At 41.7% G+C, this 15,075-nt stretch overlaps 1 pseudogene; it reads right to left on the reverse strand.

Moving 5' to 3' along the window:
• Positions 1-247: 247 nt before the first annotated feature.
• LOC146455469 (uncharacterized) lies at positions 248-1,114 on the reverse strand (annotated as a pseudogene).
• Positions 1,115-15,075: the final 13,961 nt, after the last annotated feature.

Raw genomic sequence — 15,075 nt, forward strand, 5'->3', positions numbered from 1 at the left:
GGACCTGTTTCCAAGGGCTAAGCCTTACTCTAGGGTAAAGTGGATCCAAGGGTTGAAATTCCCTGCCACGGATTGTGGATCATGCAGATGCAAAGGACACAATTCCCCCACAGTTAAGGGTGAGAGGGGGAGCTCTCTGTGGAAGAAAGAGACCTACCTCCCACTCTGTCTTCAGGAGACACAAGTAATGATATACTGTAAACTATATCGAACAATATTGATATAACAGAGGGGTTTTTTATATAAATTAAAAGTCAGTGTTAGCTAAGAGTTTTGGTGCTTCTAGTATGGTACACTGTAGAGTCCTGATATAACGTTCATAGCAGTCTGAGCTTCAACGGCCTAATACTTTAATAAGCCAGGGTGGAATGCCTGCTTAGGCTGCTGTAGTGGCCGCCCCTATGCGGAAGCTAGGAGAGTGAAATTTGTTGGAGGGGAGACTGCAATGTTGTAGGATCGTTCTGAGCTCTTTTGTGAAGTTGTTACGGGTAAGCCATTTTCCTGGCCGGACAAAGGAGAACAGAGGACAGCTTGGTGTTAGCTGGGCTTGAAGGAGGTAGTCTTTCATGACCATCACAGAACAGATGGGTGACGCTGACTTGGCTATGGTGAGGGTGTGACCTTGCCTGAAGCGGTCTGTTTTGGACTGGTTGATGCGGACAAGCATGTGGGTAAGGGAGAGACAATTTGGGAGAAGTGTGATGTCACTGGAAGTAAGGTGAACAGAGGGGTCAAAAGAGGCATTGCAGATGAATTCACTTGAACGGATAAAGCCAAAAAATGCTAGGGTGTAGGCAGCCCAAGGCATAACATGGTCTACATTGCGGGTATGATCTGGCTGGGGATAGGTGTGAATGGAATGGAGAATTTGAATGGTAATTGGGAAACGTTCCAGCTGCCTAGTAGGGGCGAAGAGCTTGATGCCTGTGAGGACCTTCTGTAATCTATGCGTTTGAAGGGGAAAGATAAGCTCCTGATGGAGGTCCTAGGCTGCTACTAGGTACAGTTTGAATGTTTCAAAGGAAACTGTTTAGGGTAAGTGAGATGCAAAGTACATAAGGGTGAGTTCTGAGGCTGGAAGGAGAGGATTTGAGGGGCCCACTAGATCATGCATGAGGTTAAAGGTGAGAAAGTTCTTGAGGCCCGCCTGATAGGTGCGTTGGGTTGAAGGGGCCGGTGAGGCACGCAGGTATTGCTGTACAGATGTTCATCGCCGATGGAGGGATGGTGCAGGCCGTGGGAGAGGCTGTGGGAGGCAGGCAACGGAAGGGGAAGGAAATCGGCAATAGAGTTGTCTAACCCTGGAATGTGGGCGGCAGTGAAAGTGAAGTTGAAGGTAAGGATTTGGAGTTTGATGGCCCGAACATAGTCCATTACCCGGGGAGACTTGGAGTGCTTCGAGTTTTTATTGGAAACCACTGACCAGTTATCACACCACACCCGTATCCTTTTTCCATGCCAAGAGCGACCCCATAGGGTACAACTTAAGTATATCGTGAAGAGCTCCTGACGCTCTATACTGATGCTTCTTCTTTTTCTTAGGGTGTAGTGGGGAAGTCAGTGGCCCTGAAACCATTGTCCCGCTAAGAAACCCCCTTATCCCAGGAAACCAGAAGCATCGGTGTACAGTTGGAGTTCTGGCGTGGAGGTGACATTAGATTCTAGGAAAAGGGACACCCCATCCCAATTCTGGATGAAGACCTGACATATTTTAATGTCCTTGTGAAAACCTGAGTTCAGTCTGTTGTGCCAGTGAGGGAATTTAACCCCCTTGGTCAAATGGATGATACGTTGCAAAAAGGGGCGACCGGGAGCAACGACTTTACAAATTGCAAATTGAAGGGTGCCAATAACGGATTGAAGCTCGTGTTGGGTAGCGGATTTTTAATGGGCCCACTGATGGAGGGCTGCCTTAAGGCAGGTGAGTTTATCTAGGGGGAGCTGAGCTTCGATGGCATTGGAATCTAATAGAATACCCATAAATTCGAGGGAAGAGGATGCAAGGAAGGTTTTCCCAGGGGCTATAGGGATATTAATATCAGTGAAAAGGTGCAAAATCTGGAAAAGTGCTGTCATGCACTGTTTCCGTGGTGGGAGTGCAGCGAAGAAGAAATCATCAAGAATATGTATGACCTTGGGAATCTGAAGTCTAGTTTAAATGATCCATTCAAGGACAGATGAAAACTGATAAAAAAGGAAGGGGGCACTCCAGAGACCGAAGGGAAGGGTCATGTCAAAGAAATAAAGCCCTTCCCATTTCATACCAAGAAGTTCCCAGTCAGAGGGGTAGACAAGGATGTTACGGAAAGTGGATTTAATGTCTAGTTTGGACATGAAGCATCCTTAACCGTGGTTCTGGAGAATGGAAATTGCATGTTCCACCTTGATGCACTGTAGGGAATATGTCTCAGGGGAAATATGGGCATTAACACTGGTACCGCAGTTTTTTGGATAGGAAAGGTGGAATATGGTGCGCCATCCAGAAGAGTGTTTTTTAAAAAAGGTCCCAATGGGGTAAACCTGCAGGTTGGGGAAGGGAGGGGTGAGAAAAAAGCCAGCTGCGTGGTCCAGGCTAACTTCTTTCAGCATGTTTTTGTCAATAACTAACGGGTTCGCTTTAGCACAGGAAAGATTGGAGTATTCTTTGGGAGCCCTTGGACCGGAATAGCCAATTTTAAAACCCTGAGAGAAACCAAAGAGGAGGTTGTAAACGGAGGGTTGATCTGGGTGGCCCTGGAGCTAAAAAGCTAGTTTGGTAATATTGATTGGGGTGGGGCGTGAGAGGTGGGAGAGGTGCTTAGGAATGTCCGAGGGAGGAAGTGCTAGTACCTGAAGACGAGTTAGGTCTATCCTCTCTGTGGCGGGCGAGTTTATTTAGCATGGTCTTCCCCTGAGTGGGATGCTGAGCATCCTGGCTGGTAACACCTGTGTTTGTAGGGGCAGGGAGTGCGAGCACAGGGACGGCCTTTGTTGAAATTGTTGCACAGGTCTGCTTGGGAGAGAGCGTCTCGAGACCTTGAGGGAGAGGGAGGGCAGGCATCAAAGAAGTGATCTGTACTGCCACATGATCGACACCCAGATTTAGGAAGGCCAGTAAAGGTGTCTAAGTACAGCTGGACATCATGTTCCCCCATTTAACAGAAAGGTCATGGGAAGTGCACCTTCGGAACGCAACGTCATAGACGTACCAAGCCATTCCCGGAAACTTTCGTGCTGCATCCCGAATAAGCTGCTGATAGGCTATGAAATCGACAGCACGGGAGGGATAGGTAGAAACAATGACTGAGAAGTAAATGGCAAACACGTCGATCCAATTTTTCGATGGTGGTGATTTGAGGGCGTTTGGAGGAAGGGGGAGAGGAATAGTTTAATCCTGATCGCCCATCCTAAGGTTCAGTTGGGTGTTAATGGTGTCGGTAAGGAGGGAGGATAACGGGAGGAGAGTCACAAAGTCCACGTACTCACCGTCCGTGATGGCAGTCAAGGTGGCTTTTGTCAGGTGGCTGGCAAGAGATGGTTGTCGGCAATCCGGGAGAAATGACGCCAGGTAGGCTGGATCTGAAATGTCCGAGGAGCTGAGAAAAGGATTGGTGCAGGAAGGTGGCTGGGTACTTGAGGCAGTTTTACTCCCTAAGGCAGTTTTATCGGTAAGGGTCGTTGAAAAAACACATGTTGTTTGTCAGTTGTTTACGCTCTGGTGGTTGACTGTCAACTGAAGATGACAATGGCCAGGACCCTTTTTACACCGGAACTTCCGGTTTAAAACAGAAGACTAGCATAGTTAATTTTCTTGCAAATTTCAAAGCAAGTGTTCGTTTCAAAAACTGAGTAGCTTGGAAGGGGTGTGACACGTCTAATCAACTCTACGGAAAATGATGGCGGGTTTACATTTTACCACAATACCTTGCGAACCTAGCACAGCCAATAATTTTTTTGCAGCCTATATTTTGGGGAAATTCCTTTCGGTACTTACAACATTGGGTATGCGAGGTTTGAGTTTTAAAGACTTTCCTGGACGTTTTAAGGGTATTCGTACCCTAAGATTGATGACCATGGTAAATGTACCAGTTGTCATCTTTTTCGCGGGTACGTTGGATTTGTTCAGTAATTGTCTCGCAACGGCGTTGCGTTGCAAATTGCAGAAAATTTCCTCTTTTTAGAGACCGCGTAGCAACGAACTGATGGCGAGACGGTGCGAGCATGGCGGACGGTCGAGATTCTCCTGGCTTCGATGAAGTTCTCATCTGGGACAAAGACACCGAGTCATACCCCTTGAACTTGACGGTTCGGAATGGCTATACCTTCAGCTGAACGGAGAATGGTTAAAATGGACAAGCAACTTTGCATCCTTGAAGGGGCAATAGGGGCAACAACAGGGGAAGCGGTGGTCGTCGCCCGGCGGCAATACTAAGCAATTTAAAAATTCCACCGACAAGCTTATTATAACCTGGTACCACAAGAAGCAGTTTACTCTTTCTCTACAACGAATTGTAGAGAATTTAATTGGTCAAATTGGTTCAAGACAAGCCGATGAAGGAAGTCGTTTCATCAAATCAATCCAAATACCATAATGAAAGCCAACCGACAACGGACGGTGGAGCGGACTCTGGATCAGAAAATTATTTATTTACTGATTTGAAGGATATAAAATACAACCTGATGATATAAGAGAAGCGGGTCGAAGCAAATAAAAGATCCTCATCGAAAAATTCACAAAACCAAGAAAATACTACCAATGAAGAATAAGTTGAAACAGAAAGGAAGGGGGGGGGGAAACTACAGGCTACATTATACGGACAAAGATAAGGAAATAAATGAGCTGAAAATAAAAATTGCATCCCTTGAGACCCGTGCAGCGTCCGCCGAACAGGAAAACGACTCCCTGAAATCAGCATTAAACTGCATTATGCAGGAAAAGAGCGAAGGAGAGCGTCAAATGCAGAAGAACCAGAACTTCGTGGAAATTGTCTCTCAAGGAAAACCTAAGAGTGAAACTGAACGTCAACGTCATAAAACGAAGCTTAATCGAAAGGAAAGAGAAAACATACAGAGAAACAACATTACACTCCACAAGAGATTCCAACCACTTGAGAACACAGTGTACACAACAAGAGATGTGAACGACTCTGAAGATGGTGAATACGACAATCCCTCACGTACAACCATTATGGCTGAGTGGAAATTGGCAAGAGTGTCTCCTATATTGAAGAAAGGGAAAACGGATGACCCAAACAACTATCGACCAATATCTATTATTCCGACAGTTGCAAAAATCTTTGAAAAAATTCTATACGACCAGCTTTGCGAATATCTCAATGACAACAACTTACTAACCCATTGTCAGTCTGGATTCCGATTATTGCACAGTACGCTTACTGCGTTGATCGAACCCACAAATTGCTGGTCGGTCAACATTGGCTTGTTAATGGTGTAATCTTCGTTGATCTCAAAAAAGCCTTTGACACCATTGACGACAGTGTTCTTATACGAAAGCTTCACAAATACGGTGTTGACAGCTGTAGTCTCAAATGAAGCCAAAAATACAGTATAAATGGCCATTTGTTAAATATTGCCCCAGTCTCTTGTGGCGTCCCACAGGGATGCAATCTCGGACCACCTTTATTCTTAGTCTACATTAATGATCTGCCCAATCGCCTTAGTTTAGCCTCTCCGAGGATGTTTGCCGACGACACAAATATAACCTTCGCTGCCAATACTATGGCTGACCTCGAAAATGTCATAAACCGGCTCAGAGCTAAGAAACCTTAATTGCTGGGCAGGCTTTTAACCAACAAGCTAGGCCTTAATATTGCTAAGACTGAATTCATGGTAATTGGATCTAATCAGCCTGTATATGCTCTTTCGAATAATCAGATTAATATCGATATCGACGGCAAATGGATCAAAAGAGTTAACGAGGCCAAATTATTGGGCTTATTAATTGACGAACACCTTTCATGGACAAAGCATATAGATGAAAAAAGTAGGACAATATCTTCAGCTATAGGCGCCCTTAAACGCATAAGACCATGCATTTCTGGAAGTCCGCTCTCCAAACCTACCAAGCATTAATTTTACCCACTTTGACTACTGTAGCTCTGTTTGGGATGAACTAAACGTTACCTTGAGTGATAAACTCCAAAAACTCCAAAATAGGGCTGCTAGGGTCATTACCAGATCCAGTTACGACACAAGTACCCGTTTCCTCCTGAAAAGGCTCCACTGGGACAATCTCTCCACGCGCCGAAAGAAGTTGAAGGTGACGTTAATGTATTAAACAATTAAAGGGCTTTCCCCGATGTACTTACAAAATTTGTTTAGCATCCGCAGTACATCGTATAATCTAAGGGATTCAGAGATCAAACTAGGCTTTCCAAAGCCACACACGAACAATCGCAAGTGAAGCTTTAGCTACAGCGAGGTGCTATTATGGAACAGTCTACCCGTCAATTTACGGAAAATAGACTTTCTTGGTCGCTGAAGGGAAGTTGATCAACTTTACAACAATTGTTAGTCAGGGTCCCACACTGCAATCTTGTAAAACGGTATTTTTATTTTAACTTGTGAAGTTTTTAATACTTTCTTTTTATAACGTAATACCGAAGATTTTACGGTGGATTAATAAATAAAGTATACGAGGCCGCGTAGCAATTATTACAGTAATTACACTAATTTCTCGAAGCCAATGTTACAAGCCAATGATCCCGCAGCTGACCAGTTGTGGTTCAACTGTGATGTGATGTCATCTTGCGCGAAAAGTTGATTCCGCGTAAAACTGTACAAGACTATTCACTGGGCAATATTTATACTTCCTGCAGCAAGTTGAGAATTTTTTAATACCAAAAGGTCTATTTAGGCCACCTCTCTAATAAGCCACTATTTTGGATGTCAGACATTTCTAATAAGTCTCCCGTCTCTATGACCTGGTAACAGCTCGTTATCGTTGCTACGCGGCTTAATGTGCCCTTTGCAACTTACGGTCCCATGGTATAAAATCCACCATACTGTAGAGCAAGCAACGCACTGGAACATCCAAAACAAAGGAAACTCAAGTTTGACTGGATAAAGTCGCTTTGTTTTGGATGTCCAGCACGCAACTTGCTCTGCGACATGGCGGATTCTGTACCGTGTGACCGTTAGCTGCAAAGGGCCGATTCTGTTTGAGGTGAAAGAAGGAAGAAAATCTCTTGGACCATGTTATTAGAACACAAAACCCAGAATATTTAAAAACTCGCGTGTATTTAACAAATCGACGGCACGCTTGTATGGTCTATATACTCTTATAGACGATAGAATGACGTCAAAAGATGTTCAAAACTCAGGTGAAACCAGGAGCCGCAAAAAATGCCGTCAATTTGTTTTTTACAATAACATGGAAAAAGTACGAGCGGAATCGGTTTTGTTTTCTGTTAAGAAAGCGCGCGTTAAGAAAGTTCTGCACCAGCCAGCCGTGCCTGGCGTGACAGCAAGAAACGTTTCTTGAGAAGATTAATTGACTTTTGTCTTATCAATTAATTTTTATAGGATTTGACTTCGCGATTTTCCAACGAGTTGGCTTTTATTGAATAAAGGCTGACTGAAAGAAACTGAAAATTTTCTTTGTATTCGCGTTCTCCAAAAAAAACCTTGAATTTTATCAAGTTGTTGTTTTGCCGAGAACAGCAACATTTTTTACACACCTGTCAGGTCATTGTTTTGCTCATTAAACCTTTTGCATTTCGAGGTTCTCATTACCGACGCGGCACGGCACGGCTTGCTGGTACAGAACTGCACTTAGCCGGGAGGGGGTGTGTGTGGTTTGCTACGTGCCAAAGGCTTCCCGTGGATTTCCCCTGTTGGGCACATTTTAGTGCTCATGCCTAGCTTTGACCGTGAGTTTGTAACAACATTCCAGGGACACGGCTCAGTCGGCGGCAAAAATGGCACCCGATTTGAAATGAACTTTGTTTCAACGAAGGCCTGTGTCTCAATAAATGAACTTCTCCCAAAATCAGCTGCCAGGAAGGACCGCACATCATTCTTCTTGCCATATGGAGAGGCAGGTAAGCGAGTGCTTAAGTTTCAAGCAAATTTTAGCGAGGTTTTCGAAGTGCTCTCCTAAAATGACGGGCCAAATTTCATTCAAATTCGAATTGTAGTTTCCAACCCGCCATTAACATATTACAGTGATACACGTGGACCAGCCGCTGAGAGATAAACTACTCAAAACGGCGTTTGAAAGCACTGAGAAAACAAAGCAAAGCACACCAGGTAAGCTTTTACAGACTTTATGATACTTTTTGTGGGTTTTTGTGGGAATATTGTTGTCTAAATTTCGATTTAATTTTAACGCCATACAAACTCTTATATCACGCTTGCATGGTGAGCTGTGTCACATACGCTTTGGTGACCTGTGATTTAAACCCCCAGGAAAGTTCTAAAAACTTCAAACCTAGCAGACACAATGTTTTAAGTACAGGGAGGAATTTCCCAAAAAAATATGGCAGCAAAAAATTATTGGCTGTGTAAGGTTCGCAAGGTATTGTGGTAAAATTTAAACCCGCCATCATTTTCCGTAGAGTGGATTAGGCGTGTCACACCCCTTCCAAGCTACTTTTTAAAACGAAAATTTGCTTTGAAACTTGTAAGAAAACTATGCTAGTCTACGCAGCCTCTATTTTTGTCGTTGCTACGCAGCCTCTAAAAAGAGGAAATTTTCTGCAATTTGCAAAGCAACGCAAACAGCATATGTTTTTCAACGGCCCTTTCCGATAAAATTGCCTTAGTTTTCAGTATAAAGCCTGTTGCTGTGGTGATATTATGAAATTTTAAGGCATATTTTTTTCAGAGGACGGTCGAGTCAACAACTTGCCACGCCCTCAAAGGTGGGAAATGAAAGAGGGGTTTGCCCTTTTTTAGCGGAACTTCTTGTTGAATAGGTGTGAGAGATAGGTTGCAACGTTGAAGATGTTCCCTGAAATTTACAATGAAAGGATTGGGTTTCAATCCTAAGCAGTTTACAGTGGAAATTTCTCCGCGTGTAACTAGAGAAGACTTTCGCCATACCAAACGGCCTTGAAGGCTTTTCATTTAGAAACCCGACAGTTATTTTAAAAGTATCCCTGGGGGTCTTGGAGCAGATAGTCATACCGGGATTAAGATACAAAGGGTGTGAGCGAAAAACTACGAGACGGATGCCAGGAAATTAAAAGTTCTATTTATTAAATATCGGACAACTACCAAAACCTTTCGAATTTGGCTGCTCTGGAAAAATGTCTGGATTTTATTTTGTTCGTTTAATAGGTAACTTGCTTCCATCAAGCCAAGCCATCAGAGTGAAAATTAGTTTGGGAGAGGGAGGCTCCTGGAACACCGTGAGAAAGGGAGATGGAGGAGAGGGGGAAAGGGGTAGTAAGGGCGTGGAGGGAGATACGGGATTAAACTTACTCTAGCGATCGCTTTTTTTTTCTTTGCTTTTTTTTTCATAAAAGGGCGCGCGGAAACGACCATTTCAAAAGCCAAAAGTCTAACATGATCCGTATCGGCTCTGTTTATTTAAGTCCCTAGCTGACATCAGGCGATCATCGAAAGACAGAAAATTCACAAACATACGTACAAGGTAGTCCTACTGTTGAACCTCATACAAGACCGTCAAAGACTGTGTAGCGTCCACTCATAGCTACTTGAATCTGTACTTTAATCAGTTGTTCACTTGCTAGTTCGTTTCTAATCTGCACATAACTTGTATTCATTCCATTCACAAATTGCACGTGAAAGAGGAAGATTCGTTGAAATAACAACAACGCGACTTTTACAAAGATGATATTGACCGAATAACCGAAAATACTGCATACTTACAAGTTATTGTGCCTTTGATTCTTAATGGAAAGGAAAACTTGTCCTAACGAAACGACAGTATAACTCCATAACAAAACATGTGCTTTCGTGGGAAAGAGCGCCGAAGTGTGTGCCGAAGACCACACCATATAACTTTTATTTTCTGTCTCTTACAGACCAATCTCGTACCGAGAGTCCTCAGGCTTTTTGGTCAGCGGGGCGGCGCCAGGAGAGACTCTGGGATAACAATCTCGTACCCAGAGTCCTCAGGCTTTTTGGTCAGCGGGGCAACGCCGGGAAGACTCTGGGGACATCGAAAAAATTCAATTTTTTTGATTGGCTGTTCCGTAACGGTTTCCATTGTTTTACCGCAGAAATCCTGCGGTAATAAAATTCGATGTCCCCAGAGTCTTCCCGGCGTTGCCCCGCTGACCAAAAAGCCTGAAGACTCTGGGTACGAGATTGCTGGGATAATGGAAAAATATCATTTTTTTGATTGGTCGTCTGCATAACAGTGGAGGACCGACAGGAAGTCCGTTGGTCATTTGCGGAAGTTAACCAAACCGGAAACTGGAAACCCCGTAAGGAGTTTGCCACTACTGTCATACGACGGTAAATCACGGCAAAATGCAAACAGCTTAAACTGATTACTGTTGCTGTTGTGAAAAATTTATGTTCGGAAAATGTCATTATATCAGTCAGTTTGGGAGAAAAAGCGGCAGGAGAACGAATTGGTGAAGCCGTTCGCAAGTATGGAAACATTAAACGTAATAGAGAGGACATTGGTGTCGTCAACGTTCTGAATAATTCGAACATGTTATTTACTAGCGAAGGTTATCATGGAAAAATAGAGAAGTTCTTTAACATCTATAAACCTTGTTGTGGATAAAAATTTGGAGATAACTGATCTTTTGTGGAGTGGAGTCCATCTCAGGTTGCCGTTTCGATTAATTCCCTTTCGGTTTTGTCACAAGGGAAACGCTGAAGACGTCTCCACGATGATCAAACGCGCGCCGCACACGAGAGCAAAAGCCCATGGCCAGTTTGCCAAAGAAAAAAATTGAGAAAAAATTCCCCCTTTCAGGCGGAGGTAATGGTGTGTTGAACATTTTTCTTAAATTTTGAGAGATTTTGTTTTGAGAAATTTTGTCAGATTTTTTTCTCACTGTTCCATATTCCATGCAAAATAAGAACAATTAATTATTTGTCCTAAAAAGTGTATAAGGCCGTGGTTTTTGCATGGTTATCTTCAGATGAAAGTTTAATCTCAAATGTAATAGTACATACAGATTTGAAGTTTACTTTTACAGTATAGGCAGTTGAGAATAAAGACTTGTTGCCTGTTACTTACAACCATCTTCTCTGCAAGAAAGTCAACACACTGTGACAGTGAAGAGCGACCCAACTTGACCAGTCAAAAAACAGGTGTAGATAATACTGAAGCCTAAAGCTGGACTTCGAAATGCAGAAGTACCTTAAAATCTTTACATTTATTTATTTCCCACACGTTCACAGACAAACAAATAAAAGAAAAAAAAAACTCAAGTAGTGGAGAGGATCAGGCTCAATAAAAGATACCATGAGGCTTATGAATATTAAGCCTCCTCAATCTTAAAAATATACAAAAGTTATTACATAATATATTGCTTGGAGTTTTTTTTTTATAACTAAACAAATAATGTACACTGAGTTTAAAATAAAGATGGCAAAAATTTGAAGGTAATGATAGTTTAATTGTACTCTGTTAATGTACTGTACATTAATATGTAAGTAAAAACAATCTAACTTTTTTAAACATTATTTTTCCCTTCATCTGACAAAACATGCAAATACTCCATTGAAGAAGTATGAGACAAGGAAACTGTGGGTTCCCTTGTAGACAAGTGTGCAAACATGCCTAAAGTACCAGTTGTTGAAAAAAAAAATAGATGAGCGGTGGTGTGACTTTCTGTGCTATATGTTATGAGGAAGAACACCGAGTCTTTCCTTGAAGGGGTCAATTGGGACGCTATTATATTGAGGAGATACAAGAGAAGGCCCCTGCTCGATTTCATTCTACTGCAAGTGTACCTGTTGTACATAAACATGGAAGCCAAGTACCCCAAGCTTGTGTGGCATATGACCTGCAGATAATGCTTGCACAGCCTTGTGCAGAAAGCGACCACTTTCATCATAATTATATCCTTATCAAACACTCCACTTGTAATTGGCAAATTTACTGACATAGTTATTTTGGCAGTGGATGGATTTTACTGAATAATTTGGTGAAAACAACCCCGTCTATCCTTTCTTCATGTAATATTCATTCATGTAATTATTATTGCTAGTAAATATTAGCAAGAAATTTGTGGTAGCCAGCAGGTTTAAGCATAAAAATTATACTTCTCAGTGAATCCTACCGTTTATTGTTATTTTCCACTGATAATCAAACAAAAGAAAAACTTTCAGACACTACAATACTAGCTTGCAAAAAAACTGCATTCAATATTTATTAAAGAATGACAAGGCTATAAAATATATATGTTATATATATTTATTAAAGAATGACAAGTCTATAAAATATATATGTTAAACATTCCAAGGATTCCAATGGGTCCTTTACGCCCTTCCCCTTCCCTGTTAAGGGGTAACTAATAAAATTATGTGTAACCATTATCTCATCAAGTATGTAGAATTTTTAAGTATAATTTGTTAACAAAACTGTTAATTATAGAGTGATTATAGATGAAACATGAAGTTTTACAGTCAATGCTTGTTAAACCCTCCCCCCCCCCCCAAAAAAAAAAAAAGAAAAAGAAAAAAAAGAATTGCTATTCATTCTATCTTATGGGTAAAGAAACATCACTAGCCTTATCGTTTATTCTGCTAACCAGCTAAAAAGAAATTTGAAACATCTTTTTAGATATAGTTTTGTAACTGATGGTATGACAAATTTATATGATTTTTGGCCTAATAGACAATCAGAGCCCAGGAAGGGCTTGGAATAAGAGTCACGTTTGACAATTTTCAGTTTTAGTTCTTAGCTAACATTATTGTCAAGGGACCACAAATTCCCACAAGCGCTGGATAATTTACACAGTTCAGCAAAGGTCTCACAACACCGTGCCAATCATTCAGGTTATTGGGGAGTTTGACAATAGTAATCATCTGTCGTCAAAGCAAGAGCTGCAAGATCAGAGAAGAGATTATATTATACAATTCAGCAGAGTGTTGGTTGAGTATAATACTTCCCTCGCCTGAAGTCAATTAAACGTTTGATGCCAAATCACATCACCATCCAGTACTCAAAAGAAATGGCAAATCCTTCAGAAATTATCAATTTACCAGTAATGTGCCCTAATCAATCAGAATACATTAGGTAATGTGTGTCAGTATCTGACTCAGCTCTTAGTTAAAGTGTGCACTCCACAACCAGATGAAATCAGGCCCCACCAAAACTATTTCAATTTATAATAATAAACACAATTTCCCCAATCTTTTGACCCCTACCCTGTGCTTCCTACACTCCACCCAAAATTATAAGAGAACTCACATAAGATAGTTTTAAATTATTTTACCGTGATTACATGTATACAAGACCAGACTAATAGGGAGATTATATGCACGGTATAGAAATTTACTGACTAAATGAAATGTTATAGTCAGGTTATCAACAGTCTCTCAACAATCACATTATAACCAATTTACTGATGAGAGGTGGCATGATTACCACTCTCCATACAGTTCTCATATAATTACTCTGTGGTAAGGCAGAATAGTTGACAAATTAAACCTCAACACAACTCACTATCCTTATTTTCAAAGCCTGTTGGCACAATTATCCAATCTCTGTTATACTAGTTCATTTTATTTCTAGATATATTATTAGTATACCTGGGAGCAACTCTACAGCACTAGAAGCATACAAGATGTGAGCACTCTCTATCAGTTTTGCCAAAAGCTAGGCAAAAGGAATGTTTATTCAGAAGGAAAAACTTCAAAGCTGCTCTTGAATTCATGGCATGTATTAAATATGCTGATGTTGAAATTGTACTAGCTTGCATTCGGACACATATGACATTCTTAAATTCACTTTAAGAAAGGCATGCACACAATTCAGTCAATAAAATTAACAATTTTTGAGACAAAGAAACTTAATTTACAGCAGTAAATATTACTAATATTAAGAGGTGATTTAAATTATTGTCAAATGGTAACATGTATGTGTTCATTGAATCCCATTTGGACGTAAACTGTCAAGGGAAGGGGAGAAGGTAATTTGAACATAAATTCAATGCACAGTCAGCTGCTCAGTTCTGTGAGAGGAGAGGTGATGGTTCCTTTTTATTTGTAAGTATAAACAGTAATAAAGAAATATGTTACTTGTCTGTTGTGGCAACGTCGAATCAAGTCCACCTTTCGCTCGCTCTTACATGAAAAAAAAAATCCAGTTGCTTTGATCCGCTCTTAAGGGAAAAAAATCCAGTTCCTTTTGATCGCGTGTAAGAATCAATTTTGGCTTTCTCGAACACTTTCAAGGCCCGATTAAACCTTCAGGCCCAATAACAATAACACGGCTGCCATTTTTGGGGCATTTGACTTCCGTTTTAATCTTAAGCATGCGCACTAAGACCGGAATCCCACGTTTTCTGGGATAAGAAATTCCATTATCCCAGAGTCTCTCCTGGCGCCGCCCCGCTGACCAAAAAGCCTGAGGACTCTGGGTACGAGATTCCTTACAGACTCAGTAAGGCTTTTAATCTGCACGGGTTGCGTGAGAAAATACTGCTGCTTCGAGCGAAGCTCACACCTCGTCAAGACGTTCATCAACGTCTGCTCCACGTGGAGCTTTTACAGTCCCGTATGAAAAGAGGTCATCACACGTGATGCGTCTCGTCTTGTCACACAATGCCTAAACGGCTGAGAGGCCGTTACACGAACCTTGTACAAGAAATTATCTCCTGCTTTTGCACAGAGGCAGAGGATCACTTGACGCAGCGGAAATTACCATGATACTTTTCTCTTCCCGATCACCTTTAGTTCGCACCATACTGGACGTTGAAAGTAGATTGTAACGCGATTAAAACTGCAAGGCTATTACAGTGGATGGAAAGGGCACGGCAGAATTAATGCAGGTCAATATTTCGCAGAGTAAGAGCTAGTAAATAAGGCTTGTCTCACCCTACAAGACCAGCGTGGGGTATGGGCACGATAAGTACCATCTGCTAGTATCAAAATCCCATTCATAACCAAAGAAGACGTATCACTTGGCAAAGAGTA

This window comes from Pavona decussata, unplaced genomic scaffold, assembly GCF_977016875.1.
Source record: "Pavona decussata unplaced genomic scaffold, jaPavDecu1.1 SCAFFOLD_273, whole genome shotgun sequence".
NCBI lineage: Eukaryota > Metazoa > Cnidaria > Anthozoa > Scleractinia > Agariciidae > Pavona > Pavona decussata.